General features: G+C 46.4%; 1 protein-coding gene across 2 annotated transcripts in view; it reads right to left on the bottom strand.

Annotated features, from left to right (window-relative positions):
• FAM110B (family with sequence similarity 110 member B) overlaps window positions 1-13,219 on the bottom strand; it is a 134,642-nt gene extending 121,423 nt beyond the window's left edge. For both annotated transcript variants that reach the window (XM_084795315.1, XM_084795319.1), the window contains exon 1: window positions 12,917-13,219. The gene's annotated coding sequence lies outside the window, so the exon portion shown is untranslated. The remainder of the gene's footprint in view (window positions 1-12,916) is intronic.
• Between the last annotated feature and the right edge of the window lie 1,447 nt (window positions 13,220-14,666).

Raw genomic sequence — 14,666 nt, 5'->3', positions numbered from 1 at the left:
TAGCTTAAAGTAAAAACCACCTAAGCTTTCTGAAAACAAAAATATCAACTTGTCATCTAAAAATAACAATTAAAATCCTAAGAAAAAGACTAGATTTTCACAGTTGAGTGTCTTGATTTTCTTATGTTACATTTAAAACTACTTTACTAAAGTAGTAGATACTATCAGATACATTTTCTTCGGGGTATCTAACATGCTCGACATCCCCAAAAGCAAATCAGACTGGCCCAGCATTTTAACTGTGAGAATCTACAGACTAAAGGCAAGCAGAAAGCATTTTGGCAAAATCCCAGGTGGCTTACTAAGAACGGTTCTATTAAAGATGAGGGAACATCAGTACCCAGGGTGGGGACAGGCTGTCATCACAGCACTGGGGAAGCAAATGCAAAGCTTGGAGGTCAGCTTGGTATAAGCAGAAAGTTTCAGTTGAGCCTAGGCTGCTGAGCATGGCTCTGTCTCAAAACATATGCATGCATGCATACATACATACACATACTTATTTATGCATGCATGCCTACCAATGAATGTGGAGGCTGCACTGGAGGCTAAGGCACTCATCACAGGGCTCCAGTTCTGGCAGCTGCTCTCACTATCCACAGTTCCTCTGCAATGCTTTCATCCAGGCTAACCATCTTCAGATGCCTCCTCACTGCCTGAGGTCCCCAACTGAATCCCCAACTGCTGTCCCAGGTTCAGCACTAGCGCCTTGCAAGTATGAGCTCATAGGGTCAGTGTACAATCACCAGAGAAAATATAGAAAATCCCAAGAGTCAGAAACTGGGACAGACTGGTAAGCCTGTGTTTGAACAACCCTCCAGGTGACACTGAGGACCCTCCAGGTGACACTGACAACCTTCCAGGTGACACTGAGGACCCTCCAGGTGACACTGGACTACAGTGCAAAGCACCTGCCTGTTCAAGGTTTCTTAGAGCAACCTGTGTATAGGTGTGCTAGGGAGGATTCTCTGAAATCCCACTAACCCTACTCCAGAAAAGAGGAAGCTGCACAAGACCATGTGTTTTTAGTGGGCTGGCAGTTCAGACCACAAGGCAGGTCATTGTCAACAGCCTTTGCACAGTGTCCTGCCACTTAAGCTCTGATACAGCCGGTTTTGCTTGGGTCTCTTCCAAACAGGAGACCAGAAGGCAACACCGTAACACTTCCCTGCAGGCACCAGGACCTCAATGGACAGTCAATCAAGCCCCCATGCACAGGAGGCCCATGGTCCAGTCCCAGTCCCAGAACAGGAAGCTGTGTCCCAGAATTGAAGTAACAGTCTCACCCCTCCTGCACTTTGCTTCCAAGTGTTTATCAGTTTGCAGTGGTGTTAAAAGGAGAAGTGACCTTATTTCACAACAATGAGCCCCTGAGCGTGCTCTGAATAGGCTCCTCGCTAAGCCTGTCGTGGCACAGGCACAGAGCCTCCAAGGCCTGATGAAATCATCCCACACTGAGAAGTAGAAAACAGCGGGTATAGGGATACTACAGTGTTGGCCCAGGGATGCAGGACAGAAAGATGCCCAGCATCTACTACACTGGATGCTCAGACTTTCATGCACCAACCCAGCCCCATTTGCACAGCAGTTCAGTCTGGACTCAGCTCCCCTGTCAATCCAGTAGGATGAAACCTGCCTGCCCACCATTCTCCCTCATGGATTCTGGTAATTTAAAGGACATACATTTCACTAATGCCACCACCTAAAAAGGCCTTTCTGATATATCAAATTACTATTAACTTACCCTAGGAAGTGCTAAGCTAGGACAGCAGCCATCCTGCACCATAGCCCCCATGTGGGCCTAAGTACAGCTCGCTCTCTCTCTCTCTCTCTCTCTCTCTCTCTCTCTCTCTCTCTCTCTCTCTCTCACACACACACACACACACACACACACACACACACACCCCACTATGCTATTACAACGGCTTTGACACTGTGGTATGATAATCTTTTACCTACACAGGGTGAAGACACTCTAACAGCAGAACTTGACTGAAAGAACTCTCTGTGGTAAGTATAGCCCAGACAGCCTCACACCCTGAGACAGCACACTAATTGTAAATATAGCCTCTAGGAAGGGAGGTCCTGTGAGAACAGCTATGTGGGGCCCTTCAACATAGAAGCTGGGGTTAGTAGTAGGAGTAAGAGGGGACAGTCCAGCCAGACCAAAAGTCAGGGCCTGTGACAGCCACTCCGTCAGAGCAAGCTCAAGCATGAGCCTTCAGACACAAGAAAAAGGAAGACACTACCCAGCTCGTGTCTCCACAGACCGCTGTTGTCTCCTAAAGAATTTGAAGACTGTCTTATCTCTGTGCCAGTGCCTGTGTTATCCATGCAGGACCACACCTGAGGACTCATGACGAGGATCCCTGAGACCTACTCTTCCCAATACCTAAAAGTAACCCTAAGGTTGTGAGGTGTCATTTTTCTATTCAGATTTGCACAGATTTGACGGAGAGCAACTCAGGGCTAGGATGCTTCAAAATCTCAAACTGTGAGAGAATAGATTTCTAAAATATTTAGATTTTAGGATATTCAGATTTTTGGATGGAACTTAGGAACACTGAATGTGTGATAACAACCCTGAGAAAGTCCAGTGAATTATAGAAATTCAAAATGCCAACACATCAGTCCTGCCTTATCTAACCCTAGCCTTATAGAAAGAGAAGGGGAGTGAAGCCAGCTTGGCATGATTTGTGCCCAGGGAGACGATTCTTGCCTTCAGTTACTACTACTTTCCCTTCCGCTGGTACACAGCCATCTGCTTAGCAGAGTACTGCCAAGAACATGGAGTCAAGGAATTGCAGCACCCAGGGGAACTAGCAAACCACAGCTGTGGAGCACATACTGTCTTGGGTTTTCCTATAGCTATAAGAAGAAGTAAAACAGAAACAAGTAATGGGCAGAATTATGACTTTGGCCTAAGAAATCTAGGAAAATTATCATTTTAGCCAGTAATTAGTATAAAAAGTGATAGTTACCATTTTGCATTCTTTTTTTACAAATTAAACCTTCAAACCTGGATGTATTTGCACACTGGCAGGACTTCTCAGTTCAGGCAGCTACATTTTCAGTGTCCGGTGAGCACGTAGCCACTGTCCGTCCCATCACCCCCCACCCCAATCGCAGCTAGCAGAAGTGGGAGCTGCTGGTGCTTCCCAAAAGGATCAAGGCATTCACCTCCACGGCAGCACAGCTTCCATGCTCCATCATCTCTCAGGATGTAGTTCCTCAATTACTTCAGCACATGAGCGATTACTCACCCCGACCTGTAGATAAGGCCCACACACACAACAGCAGAGACTTACATCTGGAACAGATGGCCAGCATACTCAGCTGGCTCCATTATTACTGACATCCTCCATTTATTGCCGGGCAAAAATGTACTATATGCCTCTGCATTTGGGCTATCTAAGCATCATGAAGATATGATTGTTTCCTTTGGGTATTTTTTTTTTGGTTTTGTTTTTTTGTTTTGTTTTGTTTTGTTTTGATTCAGAACACAGAAGGTCAAAGAAAATTAGAGGGAAGGCCTTATTAACAGAAGGCTTTTAGAATAACCAGGGAGCAGAAAGCAGGAAGGATGTGAAATGAACTTCAGGCGAAGGAAAGAGCAAGTGTAAAGGCTGAGACAGTGAGGAAGAGGGTTGCAGCTGCAGGGGCCAAGCCAGGGAAGACCCAGAAAAGCACAGGATACTTTGTTCTAAGCACAGGAACCAGGGCTGTGAGCAGCCTGGAAACGTGACGGGCTGGCATCTCAGCTGATTCACATGTGAGTAGAGCAGAGGGGCAAAGATGAGAGCAGAAAGATTTCCCAGGTCAAAACTAACATGGGGATACCCCAAGAATGCAGAAAAGACCTGGGAAGGAAATGTCAAGGTCGAGGGGTGGGGGTGACCAGGCGGAGCAATCCAAGGGATCTCAGTTTCCAGCGAGCTCCAAAGCATGGAGAAAAACATGTGAGGAGTCTGAACTCCTGCAGGCTGGAGGCCCTAGCTTAAGGGGACATGCTTGGTGGGAACTGGCTCAGCCATGAGAAAGAATCCATCCCTTTCTAGGGCAAGTGTCCTAGTTTCCTGTCCTGTGATAAACACCATCATCAAAAGCAACTTATGGGAATGAAGGGGCTGGTTTGGTTACAATTCCTTCTCATGGGAAGCTGAAACAGGAAGTGAAGAGGAGCCATGTGAGGAATGATGTTCCTCACAGCCTTTCCACGGCTTGTTCAGCCAAGTCTCAAACACAGCCCAGGACCACCTGCCTGGGTGGCATCCTACAGAGAGATGTGCCTCCTACATCACTTGGACGTCAAGGCAATGTCCCACAAGCACCCCCACAGGCCAATCCAGTGGAGGTAACTCCTCAGCTGAGCTCCTCTCTTCCAAGGTTGTTCTAGGGTTGTTAAGTTGACAAAAACCATCCAGCACTGTGGGTTTCCCAAGTCTCCACAGAGGAGCAACTACTCTACTGAAAAGTCTGTGAGCACCACGTGTTGTTGCCTTATGTGCTGCCGCAGGATCCAGGGACATCTCTTTGTTTGAAGAATAAGTCTCTTGTAAGAACTCTATCGCTTTCCATAGCAAAATGCAGGGGAAACATGCGTTCTGACATAATATTGTTTGAATTAGTTTTTCTTCAGACAGCAGGACTTTAAGCCACCTAGTCTGCTACTGTAGTAGAACTGTAGTAGACAGTATTTTATAAAATACCCTAAACAGAGTGGCTTATAAACAAAGTTATTTCTCCCAGTCTGGATATTATAAGTCCAAGGTCATGGTGTCTACATATCTGTTATCTGGTTAGTGCACTTTGTGGATCATATATGATAGCTTATCGCCATATCCTCAAGAGCAGGGAGCTGCAGGATTTCTCTGGGGCTCTTAAGAGGGCCTTAATACCATCTGTGGAGTCCTCCTTCCGCCTCACAACTTAATTACATCCCAGAGCTCCTCAATACTAGCACTTTGAAGACTAAAAGCAACAATGTATCAAGTGAATCAGCCCTAACCAAGAGGCACAGTGCCAGGATCACAGACAAAATTGTAAAGGTCTACATAATTTTTGTATTTATCATGATTTCTTTAGATGGACTTAAGGAGGAATGTATCAGTCATAAACAATCAAGTGTTTTTAACTGGATAACATTGAAAAAATATTAAAGCACCTGCTTCCTTCGTGGAACTTCCCACATTGGATTTAAATTGATACCTGCCAACAGATATGCCCTATTAGATGTTGAAATCAGATAGTGTATATTTGTAGGTTTCAAAAGACACCTCTCTCTGTTTTAAATCTCAAGAACAAATGAGAATAAAACTACAAATCAAGTATAATTATGCAAAGCTGGTTTCATCCCTTAAACTTGAAAGGAAGCCATGCTAGGCATTAACTGCGAAATGGACAGCCACCTGGTCTATATGGACCTGACACCAATGTGTGAACATGATCCTCGTCACACACCCCTTGTAGAACAGGGAGAAGGATAGTAATGACGCACTCTTTTCCTTTGCCAGACAAACTATTCTAGACAAAAATATGTGTACCCTGCTAAACTTCTGTCTCACAGATCACACACACAGAACCAGAGCAGCTGTGTACAATGCAGCCATCAATTGAGGGCAACTGTGTATATAATGCGGCCATCAACTGAGGATAGCTGTGTAGGATGCGGTCATCAACTGAGGGCAGCTGTGTAGGATGTGGTCATTAACTGAGTTCACAGCAGATGTGCTAGTAGGAAGTGCTGCAAGACAGACCAGGAGGTTTTACAGAGGACCAAGACTTAAGGGGACCTAGTCAGTTCATTCCAGCACACTGGGTAAACATTTATCTTCCCAGATTTCAAAACATTCACCTAACTAGTGAGGCACACTGGTCATACCACAGGTATCTGAAAGCTAAGATCACAAGCCAATCTGAATGACCTACAAGGTACCCAGATATTTTGACTCAACATTATTACCAACTCTGCCTGCGTTTCAGAGAGGTTTATCACTGATTTGGTGGACAGGGTGCAGCAGTTGGCCCGCCACCAAGTGGGTAGGCATTCTATAGCCACACAGAACAAAAGGGTGCAAGAAAACTGAACTCATTCATATTTTCCCAGTTCCCCGGCTGCCTGGCTGCTTGAGATGAACCATCTGTTTGCCTGACCTTGGTCTGAAATCCACCACGTTGGCTGCCTTTGTTTCCCCAGCGTGCAGACAGTAAGCCATGGAATATCTCAGGCTCCCTAACCGCACAAGCATCTTCCTTATAATGCGTTTCCGCTGCCTCTGCCTTCTTGTAGATCCCTGACTAGGCAAAGCATGTGCATTAATGCTGTCAGATAAGATGCAACACTGGAAGTGAGATGAAGACACTTAAGTATTCCAGACACAAAAATGTCTGAAGATTTGCTGCTGTGTTGGTGTGCTTAATTAAAAGGCCCTGCGATGTGGTTTCTTTATCGCTGACTCCCAGTACCTAAGAATCCAAATGCTTCATGTGAAGAAACAGCTCCGGGAAAACCTCAGGGAAAACAGCAACTGGGGATTAACAAGCAAAACAGCCCAGTCCTGTGCTAGTGAATGCTGAAAGGAGAAAAACCTGCAGGAGAAATCAGATAAGCGCTGAAGAAAAGTCACATGAGCTGCAGCACACAGCCTGCCGATGTGAGGGCAGAGCCACTTCCACCTGGGGAAAAAAAAAGCAGCACGTGATGCTCATACTAAACACAGCAGAAGCAAGATCTCTCTCTCTCTCTCTCTCTCTCTCTCTCTCTCTCTCTCTCTCTCTCTCTCTCTCTCTCTCTGTGTGTGTGTGTGTGTGTGTGTGTGTGTTTCTCACTGGCTCTCTGGCTCTCTCCCTCTCCTTCCTTGCCTCCCTCACCCACGCCCAATTCGGCACATGTGGGACTCTCATCATGTCTAAGGAAAAGTTCTTTTTTTTTTTTTTCCTTTAAATTCAAGCAATTCCAATAGACTACAAATCTTCTCTGGTATTACTTAAGAATATTTCAAGTACCTGCAAAATATATATTTATATAGTGAGGGTAATATTATCCTCCAGTATAAGCTTTAAATATAAACATATAACCAAGAACTACTATAAAATCTTCAATAAGTCAAAGAACTAAGTTTCTACACAGTCAGCCCTATTCCCTCAAACCAATGGCCACCCTGGGCGAACATAATGGGTTAGGTTGCATCCCATAGACCTAGGAGCCAGGTATACAAAGATGCTGGAGTCCAGCAACATTGGATAGCATCTACAGCCAGTCATCTAAGAACCAGCGGTCATTTCTTCCATTCATTCATGGTCACACCAAACAAGGACAAAGTTTGATTAGGAAGAAAAACACAGCATTCCAATTAATGATCACAGGAAAGAACACAGAGCAAGGAGAGATTAAGAGGATTTTTTAAAAATGCACAAATCACAGCCAAATCTACAAAGTGCCTCCTGGTTCAACAATGTTCCCTTTACAAAGTGAAAACACACATGTTACACGAGCATCATTTGCCACTAGTCCCCACGTCCTGAGTGCCCGAGCGCTCTCTGCATGCTGAGCAAGTGTCTGAGACTCAAACTGTTTTCAGCAAGACTGAGAATGCCAGGTAAGACTTGGTAAGCTAAGGAAGAACAACGCAGCTACATGTGTGGAGGTGGCATGTTTGCACAGGGTCAAGCCTCACACAGAGTATGCAACAAGCAATAAACAAGCACCATGAATGACTGAAAGCTTAGAAACTACACAAGTGATGTTATTTCTAAAACTATGATTTCCTCTTGAAAGCAGACACCATTCAAGACAGAGAACAAACGGGTCACAGTAATAAGGTACGGTACCCAAAGTGACCGAAAACAACTGAATAAAAACTGAGAGGGTGTGTCCCTCGATGTCAAGATGGAGGAGAATGCAATGGTTCCAGAGTATTCAGCCACTGGGAATAGCTTAGTAAGCACTGGCCACCTCCACACAGGTGACACTTCCTCACTACCTTTACTCCCATTGCTTTTTAAATTGTTTATTATATTTTATTAGTGGATGCATGTCATATCTACAAAGTGTGCATGCCCTTTTAGGGGTCAGAAGAGGGTGTCAAATGCCCTGGAGTTGGAATTACAGGTCATGTGACCCAGGTGCTAGGAACCCAGCTCAGATCCCCTGGAAGAGCAGACTGAGTGACTTTTTTTTTTTTTTTGGAGTGGTTTGTTTGTTTATTATTTATTTATTTATTTATTTATTTATTATTTTTTGGTTTTTCAAAACAGTGTCTTTCTGTAGCTCTAGCTGTCCTGGTACTTGCCTTGTAGACTAGGCTGGCCTTGAACTCACAAAGATCCATCTGCCTCTGCCTCCCAACTGGGTGTGAGACACCACCCTGACACTGGCCTGCAGTGAATGACCTTAATCACACTGCCACTTCTTCAGCCCGATGCCTGTGATTTTATTATGACAACCAAGTATCTGTAAGAAGTACCTCAGAGCCACTGAAAATCTACTGACCCCTCCTTAGAAACCCATGTTTCCAAGCACAATCTCTTCCTCCCTCCAACCTCGCCCACACGCCATAACCATGCAAAGACCGAGGAGAACCAGTATGCATTGTTCAGCTGAAAAGCCTGAGCACTTCATAGTATACACTGTGACAAAGGAAAAGATCAGGCCTTTTGGCTATGTCACTAAGACTCCAGAGGACAAGGCCCTCCTTGCCAACAGCAGGGCAGTGCAGCTGGCACCATGTGGGACAACCACAGTACCAGGCACTGCACAACCCGCAGCTCAAATGTGAGTATGAATTATCAACATGGGGAAAGGCACACGACACACAAATGAAATACATGTGATGTTTCAGTTAGGGATGGAGGCTATGAATGAAATCCAACAGTGGTGCAGCTTGGAAGGGGCTACTCCTGCCTCAGCAATCATGGCACACCTGACACAGTGACTTCTGCCCTGTGACCCATATGATGACATCATAATACTGGGAAAGAATAAGGCATGGAACCCTTAAGAGAGGAAGACGAGAGTTCTGCACTTTGTAAGCTTCTTACCTAAGTTCCACAGCACTGTTGGAAGCAAAGAGTGTAGCTATTCCCATTCTAAAGACAAGGAGCTGAGACCTTGCAGCCCCGGGGTCTAACTGAACCTTCACAGAGCCAGTCTGCACACCAACTGGACTGGGAGACACTCGTCTCTTCTCAAGGAACCTACTTAGCTAGTCACTAGCTACAAGTACACTTTTGACCTGGGATTAATTGCCAGGGTCTCAGCCTGCCCAGTGATATGACAGAGGAACAGTGTGGAACGCCAAGGTCTGTCCCCATTCAGGGCCAATCACAGCTACTGCCCAGGACCCAAAACACACAAACTCCCTGATACATGGTGAATCCAGTCTCAGTGATACAATCTAGAGTGCATGTACACATAAATGCAATGCACATCTCCCTCACATGTTCGAGATGTGCACCTATTTCTGAGTGGGAGGCAGGTGACTCCTCAAGGCCTGACCTCTCCCCACCCACCATGGCTCTCACAAACACAGGGCTCCATTCACTTCAGTCAGGGACAGGCAGTAAGATACAAGTCAACAAGTCTTCAACACTTAATCTGCAGAACGGGCTGCAGATCACCCATCACAAAGCATTCCTATTTTCCTGTTTCATGACCTAAAATCAGGATCCACATCACAACTGGTGCTGCGTCACAGCCCAAAGAACACTGTAGTTTTATCTCTGTGACATGGAGCATGAAGATGCATCTCAAAGTCAGAGGTGTGTTAGGTGAGGAGGAAAAATTCAGCCATCACCGTCCTACCTAGCAGAGGAAGGTAAACAAGTTCGCTGAAGGAAGGAGTGTCACAACAGAGCAAAAGCCCCAAACAGACCCAACACGTTTCGCTGCCTCGATGTCTGGGCCATCTTTATTAGCCTTTTATCTAACTCAAAGGCATTCGGCTGCCACCCCTCTCAACTGAAACAAGTAACTGTTGTCAGGCACTAGGAGACTCTTCTAGAGAGGGAAAAATAAAATTAAATTAAATTAAAAAGGTCAATTTCCCCTCATTTTACTGTTTGATGATCAAGGACTATCCAGAAAATCCAAATCCAACCAACAATTGATGAGATTTGCTGATACCAAACCTCCAGCAGCTGAAAGGAGGCAACGCTTTTCCGCCTCACCCGACAGGAGAAAAGCCCTCGGGCTCTGGCACATAGACACATCTTGCCACATATTAGCCATGAGGCAGACAAGTCACTAAATTCTCCACAGAAAGCAGATAACAGCGAAACCACCCTCTGTTAGAGGAGTAAGAGGAAGCCTAGAGATACGCTGCTCACAGGGCTCGCCCTCACCAATTATGAGCCACCAATTCCTTTACTAAGCGCATTTACTTACTTCCTAGCCTGGGTGCCAGGCAGCAGAGAGTAAAACCAGAGTCTCCGCTGTGAATATCAATTCGCATAACAACACACGAGGAGCCAGGAAAGTGATAAGAAGCAACAAAAAAGGGCAGAGGGGAGCAGAGCCTGAGACAGGTTGTCCTAAATAAATTCAAGAGGTTAGTGGGCTCCTTACCATTTGTTTCTCTGTATTGAAAGTCCATATTGGAAAAAGAAAAAGTCCAGGTTAGCTGGAGTGGCTCTTAGCTTAGGCTAGACCACTTAACTCTACCGTGGAAAAATGAAAACAAGGAGAACAGCTAGTGTTTTTCCTAAGCAATGTGCATTTTGCATCTAGAACGCTATAGGACTCTCAAAGGAGAAAATGTTCTCCAGGTAAATGCCCCTCGCCCAGGAGTTAAAAATACAAAGAGAAAACTTAAGAAGCCATGCCATTCCTAACACTAGTGCAGGCTGGTGTCTGTATCATGGGCTTTTTTCATGGCTGGCAAGCACTGGTGCAGATTAATCAATCCTGGATTTTCTTCAAGCATACCTGTGCTGTGGCTGAGCTACCATGGTTCCCCACAGCGCCACCTACTGTCACTTGGCTGTACCTACAGCACCTCAGATTCTGGAGACCCCCAAGACTCATGCAAAAAGCCTTTCTGTAAGCTTGAAGAATGAAAAAGATTGTCACTTCAAAGTCAATGTGAGATAGAGGGTGACTATCCTATAAAATATCTAAGTTGTAAGCATCACCTTTTTGTTACTGAACATGCAAGCAGGTAGTTTTGTTTTTCTCAGCCATTTCGTCTATAGAGGTCAATGCCAAGGCTTTAAAGCCAGAGGTACAGCGTCCTATGTGGGGGTGACCACACAGCAAATGCATCCATCTTTCAATAAGGACAAGCATGGAGAGTGTTAGATTACTGCTATACCAAGGTGAGTTTTTTTTTACCTAGAAATTGAAAGTATTCTAAACCTAGTGAAAGGTTGTGCTTTGAAGACAAGGCTCACAGCTGGGAACTTCTGTGTAAGCCCTTCATGGACAACCAGCCCCTTGGAGATAACCAGTTCCTACTGTGAAACCCACCAGGCCATGCCTGGTTTCAGACTCACAGACCTGCCAAATATCAAACCCCAGCCACTGAAGGTACACAGAGCCAGCCAGCAGCTCGCCAGTCTCCTGCAAAAAACCCAACCTCAATTCTGATCTAAAATTAAATCGCAGGCTCAAAATAGACCAGGCTTTAAAAGATCTGGGATGAAAACAAACAAAAGAACCATTTTTTTTTCTGAACAGCAAAAACTTTGAAAATAAAAACATTTAACATTTCTCTATTACTGTCTTCCAGGTCCTGTGTTAAGGTCTGTGCAGGTTTTCACATTCAAGAATTAATGCCATCCCATTCCTGTGTTCAAGTCACGATTTTAAGGTGAATAATCTAAGAAATACCACAGATTAAATGTAATGTGGTAAATCAGTGGCATGTTACCATGAGCATGCCCTTATTTTAAAATAACTATGTTTAATAAATACCTCATTTGAGTGACCAGGTTTTAATACCACAAAATGAATATGAATACAAACACAAATAACAACAACAACACAGGTATAGTCACATCACATGACTTAGGATGGTAGATGGTAAATAACTCTTTCACACCAGCAGAGGAAATGAAAATGGAAGTCATATTATTCATTCAGAAAAAAATGCTGATTCTGCTAGCATATTCCTCTCTGCAAAAATAGACTCAGCAGTCCTCACAAGCCAGCCATGCACTGTTGTCACAGATGTGCGCCAGATTTGCACAGGACATAACTTGGCTTTGGGGGGAAACCCGGAGTCGGCCTGAATCTTAGGCAGGAAAGAATGCCTGTTCTTTCTGGGGGGGGTGGGAATGACTATCAATAAATCTGAATAGCAACGTATAAGGGTTAAAAAGCTGGGCGTCAGGTGGTTTTATTCCCACTTTGGGAAGTAATAAAGCAAAGTTATCTCCTCTCCTGTCTCCACTGGCCAGAACGGAGAGACTTGACACTGCCATTTACACCATCAGGCTCTGGCTTTAACAAAAGGAGGGCAGCGCAGATACCAGCTTCCCACTGCCTGGCATTGTGGCCAAGTTCTGAGCGCCGCTAGGTGACAGGGGCACGAGTGAGCCAGGACCATTTATTCTATTTCCAACACGCATGCTTTCAAAGAAAGCGGAGACAATCGAGCTGTGGGAGGAAGGGGGTGGGGGGGATGACAAACAAACTTTCAGAGCCCCGGGATCTGCATTCCCTCAGGAACTGGCAGCACACTGACCCGCCCACGGGATGACCTGGGTGGGGATGCAGCACGGAACGAGGCCGGGGGCCGCGGCGTCCTCGCCCACCCTCTCCCCAGCAGCTAGCGTTCCTTCCGAGCCTGGGCCTCATCTCCAGGCCAGGGCGCGCAGCCGGGCTTAGGGCGGACAGCGGGCCAGGCTCCCCGGGCGCCCAGCCCCGGGCCGGAGCAGAACCCCGAGCGACACTCCCCACCCGCCAGCGCCCCAGCTTTACCTCGACCACGCTCCGGCCCCTGCACGGCGGCCAGGCCAGGCACCAGGCTCCGGGGACCGGGAAGAGGAGCGAGGGCCCCGCGAGGTACCGCAGGCCGGGATGAAGCGGCCGCCGCGTCGTCGCCGCCGGCTCGGAGTGGACCGGGCTGGCCGAACCGGGCCAGAACGCGCGGCAATGGAGGGCTGGGCTGACGGCGGCGGCGTTTGCTTCTCCGCACCGAAGGGGCGGGCTCAGGCAGCCTCCGCGGGAGAGCGAGCGAGGGAGGGAACTTGGAGCCAGTTGCTGTGGCCCAGAGCGCGTGTCCCCACGCAGCCGGCACGCCCCCAGAGCGCCCCGCCCCCCGGTCTACCTTCCCGCTCCACCCCTCCGCTCCCGCACTCCTCCTCCCTCTCCCCCGCCCCGCCCACCTGTGCCCCAGCCCCACCTCCATCACCCCAGGGCCACACAGTGCCCCGCTGGTCCACAGCTCCCACCCCTCAGAAGCCTCCCTGTGATGTGACTGACTCTCCCACCCCAGGACAGTGCAGAACAACCTGTGCTGTGTACCTAGAACCCGTGTGCAGATGTGAGGAGCCCACCCCATGCCCCTTCTTGAAGATATGACCAAATCTCCTAGTTCGCACGTGGTCAGTAACGGTTTTCTCCGTGGGCAGGAAGCATTTAGGAAGACTAAGAACGTTCTAATTGAGTTTCGTGAGTGACAAATATAATGTTAAAATCCATGCTTACCAAGGGACCGAATTTTAATGAGATCAGGGGGTCACAATATATTCCTCACACACCAAAAACAAACAAAAACTATCAGGCAACGTTTCTTATTTTTAACCCTTAGTACTTTGAAATGTAATAGCATTTGAATGGTTTTCTCGGAAAGGCGTCTATACATATTTAAATTGTGCAATTTAATTGGTTCTAGTTCAGAAATTATCAAATAAAAGTCAATTTTCTATAATAAATGTCTGGCTATTTGCAAGAGTATTGTGTTAATAAGTGATGTAATGCTGGGCTTCGAGTGGAACTTTGGCATGTAAATGAGGTCCTTGTCAGCAGATTACATCGTATCCTCCGTTCCCACTCCAAAACCCAGCATCGGAATGAAGCCATTTTTCAACCTTATCATAGCAAATGCAGCCAGTTGCCAGTTTCCCACAAAGCATACCCACAACGCACCCCCCCCCCCACACACACACCCTTGGCTTGTGTGCCTCAGTTTCTTCTTTTAAACCTTGTCACTTCCCATTGTGTGTGACTGAGACACAAACCCAGGACAGCCAAGTAAAGTATATCTTGTCCCCTGGACACAGAGATAGGAGATGGGGGCCCAAGACCTACTCAGGAAAAAATGAAGTTTCTTTCTCCTAAATATGTCATGTAAGGGGCTGCAGCAGCTGAGTGTACCCAGCTGAGAGCAAAAATCAAGCCAAAAGGAAATCTCCCAAAGCAAAAGAGTCAGGAAAACCTTCCTACCCACCAATTTGCACACAGCTGACTCTGCAGCATCAGGTGGAATCACACCTGGGAACTGCCTTTCTTGCTCAGTTTTGCCATGGGCTCTCCTTCAAAATATTTACTTATAAAATCATAAAAGACTATGCTGTGCTTTGGAAATCAGGTGAGGTTTAGATTTTTGTTTGTTTGGTCATTCAGGTTTTTGTTTTGGTTTGGTTTGGGGTTTTTGGTTGTTGTTCATTTGGTTTTGGTTTTGGGGGGGTTGTTTTGGTTGGTTGGTTGGTTTGATTTCTGTTTTGAG

This window comes from Acomys minous (assembly GCF_964271855.1).
Source record: "Acomys minous genome assembly, chromosome: 1".
Lineage (NCBI taxonomy): Eukaryota > Metazoa > Chordata > Mammalia > Rodentia > Muridae > Acomys > Acomys minous.
This window is presented reverse-complemented; position numbering and strand designations above follow the sequence as displayed.